This window comes from Typopeltis vanoorti, chromosome 17 (genome assembly GCF_054136105.1).
Source record: "Typopeltis vanoorti isolate ZY-2024b chromosome 17, IOZ_Tvanoo_1.0, whole genome shotgun sequence".
NCBI classification, from domain to species: Eukaryota; Metazoa; Arthropoda; class Arachnida; order Uropygi; family Thelyphonidae; genus Typopeltis; species Typopeltis vanoorti.
In genome coordinates, this window is record NC_143565.1 from 31889783 (window position 1) to 31900572 (window position 10790).

At 37.8% G+C, this 10790-nt stretch overlaps 1 protein-coding gene across 4 annotated transcripts in view; it reads right to left on the minus strand.

Annotated features, from left to right (window-relative positions):
• LOC150097270 (kelch-like protein 24) overlaps positions 1 to 4500 on the minus strand; it is a 218732-nt gene extending 214232 nt beyond the window's left edge. For 2 of the 4 annotated variants that reach the window (XM_090407141.1, XM_090407142.1), the window contains exon 1: positions 3968 to 4133. The gene's annotated coding sequence lies outside the window, so the exon portion shown is untranslated. Of the gene's footprint in view, positions 1 to 3967; positions 4134 to 4308; positions 4410 to 4458 lie in introns of those variants that run through there. The other 2 variants (XM_090407144.1, XM_090407143.1) reach the window with 2 other exon arrangements.
• Positions 4501 to 10790: the final 6290 nt, after the last annotated feature.

Sequence of the window (10790 nt, forward strand, 5' to 3'; positions counted from 1 at the left end):
GTAACGAGTACAAATTGTAGAACCTCAGTACAAATGATGCATTTGTACTGAAGTTCTGCAATATTTTAGGTACCTCCATTTCTTCAACCTCTATACTGTTATCAATCAATGTCACATCTGGGATTGCAATGTCACAACCTAGATGGTACACCTCTGCAAAATGCTCACTCAGTAATTCAACTATTTGGTTTGGTTCTGTTATCTCCTCACCATCAGCACTTTTTACTGTCATTCTACCACAGTCATTCCTCCTTTTACTTAGCACATAACAAAAGACCTCTTTAGAACTTCTTTTGGCCCCACAGCTAGCTTTGGCCTTCCTTACATTACCAGTAACCCTTCTTGCCTGTGTTATATTGTTCATAGACATTCTGATCACCTGTTTCTTTATAATCCCACAACCTTTTATTGTGTGCAACTCATACTTAATGAAGCTATTAGCTATTCATCCATCTAACTCCTATCTGATTATCTTTCTGATTCTAGGTATACATTCAGATAATGCTTTCTTCCAACATTTGTTGAAAGAAAGCATACTGTTTTCTTTCAACAAACACCTCTCATGCACCAACAACATCGCTCTCTCCCAAATTCTTATGCCATTGCTCTGCTTAAAGCTGTCTCCTTAGCTTGTCATAATCATCTGCTTTGTAGATCCACATATATCCCTTCTTAATAGAACATTCTGCATGTCTGGCAATCTCCAGATCAAGACTACATGATCACTTTCTCCAAGTGGAGACAGCATAGTGATAAGTGCATCAGTGTTAATTTCATTGATGCACAGATCAGCACTCTTAAACCTCATGTCTCCTCCATTAGATGTTGTCTCAAGTAATTATCTCTCAGATGCTGCATAAATTCCATTTCCTTCCCTGCCTATGACCATTTCTCCTCCCAATGTCTTCATAGCTGAAATCCTCCATAATAATTACCCGACCTGTACTTATGCTAATTTGAAAGTGCATGTCATCTACATTCTTCCGTATACCCTCTGATTATAACAGTAGCCAATTACATATTTAGTCCTGTTTGCCACTATCGCATGCCAAACAGCTTTAAATGAACTGCTCTATGAATCTCTATCCCCCTGATGTACTTCTACTCTTTTTGGCTTTAACTCATCAGCCACACAACAGTAAAATGTATTAGCATGATAAAATCAACAACCAAAAACATCCAGTCAATTGCAAGTCCTCTGGCCGGCAATATCTTGTAGAAGGTAGTTTTTGAAAGGTTACAAGAATCATGCAGTCTAACAGAACACAACAGTAAAATTTAACTGGTCAAATGGCAACAAAACATAGTAATCAGCTAGAGAACTCTAGGAAGAGCCAGGGTATAGTCACAAGCAGCATGAATCAATGTACTACAGTGCAGACTGATAGCAGTGGTGATGGTGTGAAGTATATTTTGGCAGATTAAGTCCTGTGACTAGAAGAGCAATCAGAATGCCACGGATTGCTTGAGAAGTGCTGCTGGCCAGATATACATACGATAATAGTCATTTCAAGTTCCTGAAACCATTCAATAGTTTCAGGAACATGAGAGTGACTTTATCATACTTTAATGGCTTGTTCAATTCTCAGACTGAACAAGTGCAAGCCTTTCACAGAATGAAAGGCTTGCACAGAAATGTAAGCATCACCTACATTTCCATGTAAGGTAATTGCAGATGAGATGAAGCATGCACTGAAACTATCCTGAGGAACACTTTGAGTTCCTGTGGAGTAGCCTCTTGGAGTATGTATTTAATAAAAGTAATGCAGAAATATCACCTACTCTTTTAACAATTTTTCTCTCCTCTTGCACCATTTGTCTTGTAATTCAAGTCACAAACATTTAAGTATTATTTTATATGACTCCCACCCATGAAAGATTGTTAATCTATAGTACTAATGTTCTATAGTTGAGCTATGGATTTTTTTTATTCATTTTATTTTTTTGTGTGTGTTTTAATTTATTTTTTGCACAATCTGGCAACCCTGCTGTAGAGACCAAATATGAAACTTTTTCAAACAACTTCAGGTCTTCAATAAGTGGGCACAATGGTCTCGCACTACACAATGAAATTCATCTCCTGCCTAAAGACAATCATAAACATGTCTGTGGTGTGGTTCAAAAAACTATCCTATTGGAAGGAGAGCAGATATGCTAACCACTTAGCCAGTCTAGAAATTTGACATATTCTATTTTGAGGAAGTTGAAATACAAGGAATTTCAATGATAGACAATATTAAATTCAATGCACTTAAATGCCAAAACTCTAGAAAGTGACAAATTTTCTGCTAAAATAATGGTGGCCAGTAGGTATCCACAAGGAAGGAAGTTAGCTCATTGAATTATTTGCATTTGACATCCCCTTGGTTAAAAGCAATTTGTAGACCTACCTACAAAAATGTCTAGAAAATTAATTTCCACTTCCAACAATAATAAAATTATTTTTTGAAAAATAAATCCTTTGTTTATGAGATAAACAAAGTACATATACAGTGAATCACATGGTATCCAGCCAGTCATTAGTGACTGACTGAACTCCACTCTACTCAAACACTGTTCACACGTGTCATGAGCAAGTAGATACCATTGTTAACTCATCATCATCACTGCAATTGGTTAGAGATGAGTTTGAAGCACAAGTCAGCTTCTAAGTTGGTAATGAGTGGCCAGAAACTGTTTGATTTACTGTATTTGAAATCCTTTCTTGTTTAACTAAAATGTTTCAGGCAAAAGATATTTATATTTATTATTATTTATTTATTATATTTAGTATTATTTAACACCTCCAGGGAGTCCAAAGACTCATCGAGGGAGAGTGTCCCCTTCCAACTACTAATGCGCTCAAACTTACTTAACTGAGCCATTAGTAACAGAGGCTCTACCAATCGACCAACCTTTCCATATCAGTTACATTTCTTTGTTTCAGATGATCTCAAAAGGTTTAAAATTTTATTTTTAAAATAATTATTCAATGATTTATTAATAATTTGTGCAAATTATATCACTTGCTTAGGCCACTCTTACATGAAATATTCCAATGCTGGGGAAGGCTTAAATGAGACTAATAAAGGATGTGAAGGATTTAAAGATTGCTTGCTGTGGGTAGACAAAAAGTCATAGTTAACGAAATTTACACTCTTGTATAAATAACATACTGTACTAAATATCTATGGTCTGGTCTATACAGACGCCAGTGAATAAACAACGACACTGAAATTAAGGGTGTGTATTAACTCAAAACTATGCATATCAAATTAATGAGTGTCTGTTCTTGAGGCGGTAAAAGAAGTATTGTGAAGGAATATATATTTATTGTACACTAATAAATGATTCCATAAGAAACTCAGAAGCAGTTAATACGCTAAATTTTCAAAACACCACCTTCTACAAATGTGGTTTTCTACCTGTTTTGTATATATACACACACACACAAGAATGAATGGAAGAAAGAAATAATAACTATTGCCGTTTTTATTTCTTTGAAGGTTAAACATGCTGGTTGCGGTACATACATACATACATATATATAATATATATATATATATATATATATTATTCGGTTACTTCCCTTATTATATTGGAAATATATAAAAATTCGTAAAACTGTAACCTATGCTAGATAAACTAGGCCTTACATGAACGAATAAGGCCTGTTATACATAAATTTTCTACTTTTTATTTTCTCTGTGATATTATGAGTTATAATGCCCACAAATTCTTCAATTCTTCTGAAGTTTAATACTAATCATCGAATTAAATGTTATCGATTGCTGTAGATCACATTCAAAATTATTTCCTTGTAAAATAAAAATTAAATATAATGGATAACTACGATTATATTCCAGGAAAGAAATGTCTAGTTATCCCCCAAAAGCAAATATTTATCCATAATATGTATAAATATGACAAAGATTGATAGAGAATTCCGGTGCGGCGCCACAACACATAATCTGAAAATGTCACTTACAGCAGCTGTTTTGCGCATACTTTCACATAACAGCTATCGTAAAATAGACAGAAAATCATCAGCCTGAAAGGTGTATTTCTCTCCCTTTCCCTCTCTAAAAGTAAAATTACATCACGTTACTCTTTCTCGAGAACATTTAAATCGCTGACACACACCCTTCTCAAAGATCAACATAGCACATCAACTGATTTTATGACTTGTCACTAGGGTCACCGAAAACAGCTTAGTAGTGGATAAGAGAAAGGGGAAGGCGGGGTATCGAAAAAAAAGAAAGGATAACCGGATTAACAACCATTCTAAAACCCACGTTCAGCTTCATTTTATTAGTTGTATATACTTGCATTTATGTCATCTTAAGATCATGACGAAACATTACTCTTTCTCCTATACGAATCGCCAGATACTGATGAAAAAGGTAACAGAAACTTTCATAAAAACCATATTAAATCCTACTCCGCAGCAATAGAGCTCGCAGGAATAAAGAAGGTTACCTTAGTGTAGAACGGTACAATTCTTAATAACAGAAAATAGATATAAACGAATTTTATTAACTATATTTAAATAAATACATTAAATGGTTATATTTAAACATTTCCCCCCTTTTATTCGCTTGATACTTCTGATGCTATACAACCAAATTCGTGGAACATCAATCTTCTGCTTTCATAAATTTCAAGCAAAATGTGAATATGGTGTTTTTAGAGAATGTATTTAAATAATTTTACACTTTAAATCATTTAAGGAAACATTGCGCGAAATATGAATATATCTAAAATCCAGCGGTGTGCTGTGTTAAGGCAACATTTATTAAAAATAACCAAATTTGTGTAAAATACTTACTTTATTTAAAAATAATAATAAAAAAAATTCTATTTATACATCACTTCAATCCTTTGTTTCCGAGATTTAAGCTACGCAAATTTGAAAGAGGCGTGCGTTCCCGCCCTCCCCCCCTTTAACAATTGAACTTGTATACTCGGTTTAAAAAACTCGTACACAAAATATCTTCAACACTGCTTCCATTGGTCGCGAAGGTAAATTAAATAAAAATGTCAGTTTTTACTTATTTATTATTATTTTTTTAATATACAGACAATCGGCCCTTCAGAACACAGGCAATTTACAGACATAGAATACTAGTTGTAGTGGTGGTGAAGGTGGGCGGTAGATTACGTTGATGGAGATGATTCGTAGTAGAGGTTCGGTGTAGTGGTTGAGACAGTTGTAGGTGTCGTCCCGCGATGAGTCTTCGGACTCCTTGGAGGTGTCAATAATAATAATAATAATATACTTTTCAAGTAGACACTTATCTAACAAGCAGGGCCGGCACGTGTAGGTGTGCAGGATGTACAAGGGCGATCAAAGAGGTTGCATTTTGATTGATTATATGTACAATAAAATTTATTTTTATGGCACCATTTAAGGAATCGCAGAATTATATATACAATGATCTAAGCAGTCCGCTTGGTGTCGCACTGATTAGATCGTCGGTTTGTCGAGAGCTCCTGAAAAGATTAGTATTATTTTGTGTTAACATTACATATTTTACTAGAATTTTAAGTAGTATTGTTTGCTTTTTGTTTCTTGGTGTGTCTGTGCAATTTTTGCGTGTTTTCTGTTATTTTAATTATTATTTTTCAGAAAAGATACCGTACACATGGCACCGATAAAGAAAAAAATGGCTGCCAGATCGCCATGTTTGTTTAAAAGTTTTGATGTAAACGAATTTATGCAATGTGCTGTCTGTGAGATGTATGCCTAGCGAAGAGCGGTGGGAGTCTGGTTAGAAAGTGATAGTGGAGTTAATATGCGTAAAGAGAATGAGGACTTCAAGCGTCTTTCGTGTGTCGAGAGCGATATCGTGAACGATAGTCAGAATGTAGAAAATGGCGGTGTGCTGGAGAATTGCGTGGTAGTGCCAGATAGGTGTGAGAACGTCGCCGAAAATGTAAATGAAGGTAGAAACACAGAAAGAATGGATGATTTGATCGATAATGAAAATGGTGAGATAAATGCGAGTAGCGAAATCGCCCGTTTGAATGGTGCCATACACAGAGCTAAAAGACAACTGGAGCGTATGGAAAAATGTGTGTTGAACGTACCGACAAATAACCGGCGGAAGTCTGTGACGGCAAATAATAGAATGCTCGCAAACGTCAATAAAATGAAGGAGCGAGTGCTGTATGGGGATTCGCTATTAAGAGGCGTAATAATTGAGAGTTTAACGAAGTCGTACCAGCCGGGTGCGAACATAAAGGACGTCAGCGAATCTATTCGACTGCAAAAACAGAGGGTGAAAGAGATGATAATCGTGGCAGGAACGAATGATTTGAAAGAGGACAAAATGGAAATGATAGAGGATGTGAGGGAGTTGTTTGAGGTAGCAAAAGAGAAGAGTGAGAGAGTTAGGATGGTGAGTATCTTACCGCGGTATGACAGTGAAGTGTTTAGAAGGAGGGCCATAATTGCCAATGACTTTATGCGTGGGTTATGCATGGAGAGTGGTGTGGAATTTGTGGATGTGTGGAATGAGTTCGATGGGCGAAAGGACTTATATAAGATGGATGGATTGCATTTGAATGGAGTTGGTGTACGGAGACATGAAAGAGTGTTGATGAATGATGTGGAAGTGGATGTACAGACTCAGGGAAACTAGATTTATTAAGAGGGGGGGGTAGATATGCAGACTTTAGGGCGGCAGTTGAGTGTATGAATGAGTATAATATGCCCGAGAGAGTATGAAGGACAACAAATGAGAATGGGATAGTTAGTATAAGGCATCAAAGTAGGGATGGGACAAATGGGCTTCTGCGATTCATGTACACTAATGCAAGGAGTATTAGGAACAAGAAGGAAGAGTTTTTGGCCATGGTTGGCACTTCCAGGCCACAGGTTGTCGGTATTAGTGAAACATGGCTGACAGAAGATGATAAAGCTAGTGGGATTGAATGCGACTGGTATAGCGTGTTCAGGAGTGACAGGGTGAATAAAAAGGGGAGGAGTGTTATTGATGATAGCTGATGATCTTCAGCCAAGGAGTATAGAAGTTGAACTGCATGATGGGGAAAAAAGCACATTTGAGGCTGTTTGGTGTGAGATAGAATCCAGCAGAACAAAATATACAATTGGGTGCTGCTATAGACCGGGTGATGAAGTGGATGGTGGGGATAGTATGCATAAGCAAATAGAAGAAATGAGAGGAAGGAGGGTAATTATTATGGGTGATTTCAATTATGGTAACATTGACTGGAAAGAGGAGAGGGCACATGGGAGGAAGGAATTGGATTTTATGTGGTTATTAAGGGACAACTATCTACGGCAACATGTATTGGAAAATACCAGGGTGCAAAGAGTGCTGGACCTAGTAATTGCAACCGAGAATGTGGCTGTAACGAACATGACCATGTTGCCACCAATTGGTGAGAGTGACTATAAGGTCATGAATTGGGAGGTGGCTAAAGGAGTCGAATTTACAATTAAGACAGGGTACATGTGGAATTACCGGGCTGGTAAGTATGACAAGCTTAGGTGTGTGCTTGGCTCAATGCCATGGCATGTAAAACTGCAAGGGCTGGATGTTGATAGTGCATGGGAGGTGGTTAAGAACTGTTTGCAGGAGGCAATGGTTGACTGTATACCAAGAGTCCGAATAATAAATCAAGTAGGGGTTAAATGGATGAATAACACTATTAAGCTCGAGCTGCAAAAAAAGAAACAATTGTGGAGGGAATTTAAGGAGAAGGGTGACCATCAGGCGCAGGAACAGTATAAAGCTCAAGCCAGGATGGTAACAAGGGTGGTAAGAAAAGCAAACGCAGATTACGAAAGGAAATTGGCCACGCAGGCTAAAGAGAATCCCAAACAGTTTTTTCAATATGTTGCAAGTAAAAGGAAAAATGCTCATGGTAAAAAATGCTGAGGGTAGGGAGGTAACCGAATCAGTCGATATTGTGGAATTACTGAGCGAGCACTTTGCAAGAGTATATCATCCAGGTGGTGACTTTGCAGGAATGGAAGAACCAACAGCTTATACTGGAATTGTGATGAATGAAGTTGAGGTAACTAGTCTATTACAGAACCTCAATGTCAATACATCTGTGGGATTGGATGGTATACCAGCTCGTGTCGTAAGTAAAGCGGCCAAAGAATTGTCAGTGCCCTTGACCATTTTGTTTAATTTGAGCCTCAGGGCTGGGTCAGTCCCAAGGGGTGGAAAGAGGGGAAAATAGTTCCACTGCACAAAGGTGGTTCCAAGGCTAGTGTTGAAAATTACCGGCCAATCAGCATAACAGGAATCTTTATCAAGGTCTTATAGAAAATAGTCAAGAGGAAAATACAAGATTGGATAGAAGAAAATGGGATACTGTATCGGGGACAGCATGGTTTTGTGAAGGGTAGGTCATGCCTCAGTAACTTGCTCACGTATTATAACACAGTGACAGCTGAACTGGATAAGGGTAATGGGTTTACGGTGATTCTACTGGACCTTGCCAAGGCCTTTGACAGGATACCACATGGAATTCTAATCAGTAAATTGCAGCATATGGGAATGGACATAGGGTTGGTGAGATGGATAGGATGGTGGTTGACGGAGAGATATCAGAGAGTGGTTTACTCAGGAGTAGAGTCCACAAGACGGCCTGTGACTAGTGGTGTGCCACAAGGATCTGTTCTTGGACCACTGCTGTTTAATTTTTTCATAAATGATATAGGAAAGGATCTGAGAGGAACAGTTCATTTGTTTGCGGATGATGCGAAGTTGGGTATGGCAACAGTGAATGCAGATGACGTCAAAATTTTGCAGGATGATTTGGATAGATTGGAGGTCTGGGCTAAGGAGAATGGATGTCAGTTTAATGTGGCAAAATGTAAGGTTATGCATTTTGGGGTGAAAAGATTGGAGGCAGTTTACTGCATTGGTGGAACCGTGCTCCAGGAAATTGATGAGGCACGAGATTTAGGAGTGTTGGTAGATATGGAATTGAAATTTAGGGGACACATTGCAAAAGTGGCCAAATCAGCTCATCAAATCACTTGGTTGCTGAAGAATACGTTGACAAGCAGGTTATTGTTCCTCTGTATCGAGCCTTGATAAGACCCCATCTAGACTACTGTGCTCAGATTTGGTCACCTAGGTTCCTTCTTGATGGGGAGGAGGTGGAAAGGATCCAGAGGCGAGTGACCAAGATGATAGCAGGTATGAGAACAGGTTGAGGATTTGTGGGTTGCAAAAATTGGTTGATAGGCAGAGGAGGGGAGATATGATTGAGACATTCAAATTACTGAAGGGTTTCTATAAAATTAATTCAGAAGATATTTTTGAGAACAGGGCTGGTGGTGGGAGGACTAGGGGACATCCATGGAAACTGGGCAAAAGTGTGGTTAGTAAAGGTGTTAGAGCTGGGTTCTTTACTTTTAGAGTAGTGAATGAGTGGAATGCGCTCCCTGAGACTGTGGTGGATGCTGTGACAGTGAATGAGTTTAAGGCGAGGTATGATAGATACTGTATGAATGTCAAATTTGTGATGAATATGATTTGGGGCCTCCCTCGATGAGTCTAATGACTCCCTGGAGTTGCCCGTAATAATAGTAATATCCGTATGATGTATCTAGTCTGTGTTCTTTTAGACATGGTATAGCCATAGTTGCACGCGTCTGGTATTGTCATTGTGATATTGTATCCTGCGTGATCTTACGTACATTTGAATTGACTGTTTTTCGAGAGAAGCTTGCGAATATAATCCTAGTTCAAAACGCAAAATCTTATTATTATTATTATTATTATTATTCCTGACACCTCCAAGGAGTCCGAAGACTCACCGGGGGAGGACACCCACTGTACAACTCCCCATCTCCACTACTATTCCGAACCTCTACTACCAATTATCTACACCAACGTCATCTACCCCCCACAATCTCCCACAAGGTAGTATTTTTTGTCTGTAAATTGCGTGTGTTTTGGAGGGCCGATTTGTCTGTATGCTGGATGAAAAACCCGCGTTTCAGGGAGAAGAAACCCTGCTACCTCCGTATGAGATCGGCTAACTCGCCTTCAATTGAAAAAGTCCATACAAAGATTCCTCCCTTCACGACGAGAATCGAACTTAGGCCTTTTCTAATCGAAGGGTGCTATGTACCGTCGTTCTGCCAATTGCACTACGGAGGCGCTATTATTACTCAATAACTTATATTATTCAATAATTCTTGATACAACTCCAGACATAACTCATACGAAACAATTAATTCTTGTTATTAGATTTGTATATCATAACAAAAATAAAAATATAGCAGAAATTCACGAACTTTTTTTTTTTCAGATTTGGTGCTGTTGAGGACACCACTGGTCAGGGATTATATGAATTTAATTTAAACCATTTACAATCGCTGAATCTCAGTATTTCTAATTTACGCAGTCAAGGATATGACAATGGCGAAAGATATGATATGATATGATATGATATGATATGATATGATATGATATGGCAGAAAGATGTTTTTGTCTTATCATAACGGGCTTCAACAAAAAATTATTGAAACAAATTCTAGAGCTTTCTTTGTTCTACACACTCATTAAATTTAGTAGTTTATGATGCTAAAAAATATATTTTTGAAACAGCTGATTTTAGTTTGCATTGTCCAAAAATTGTACAATTATTTTTCCATTTTCTTTTACGAACATTGTAGTTTTTAAACTAGTACAGCGACAGCAAGTAAGCACGTGATTTCACATGTTGGCGACCAATTCGTACATCCGTCATTTCTTTCTCCCCTTCAGCATGAATTGACTATTCTTGGTAGAAAGCCAAGCGGAGCTCTACAAAGT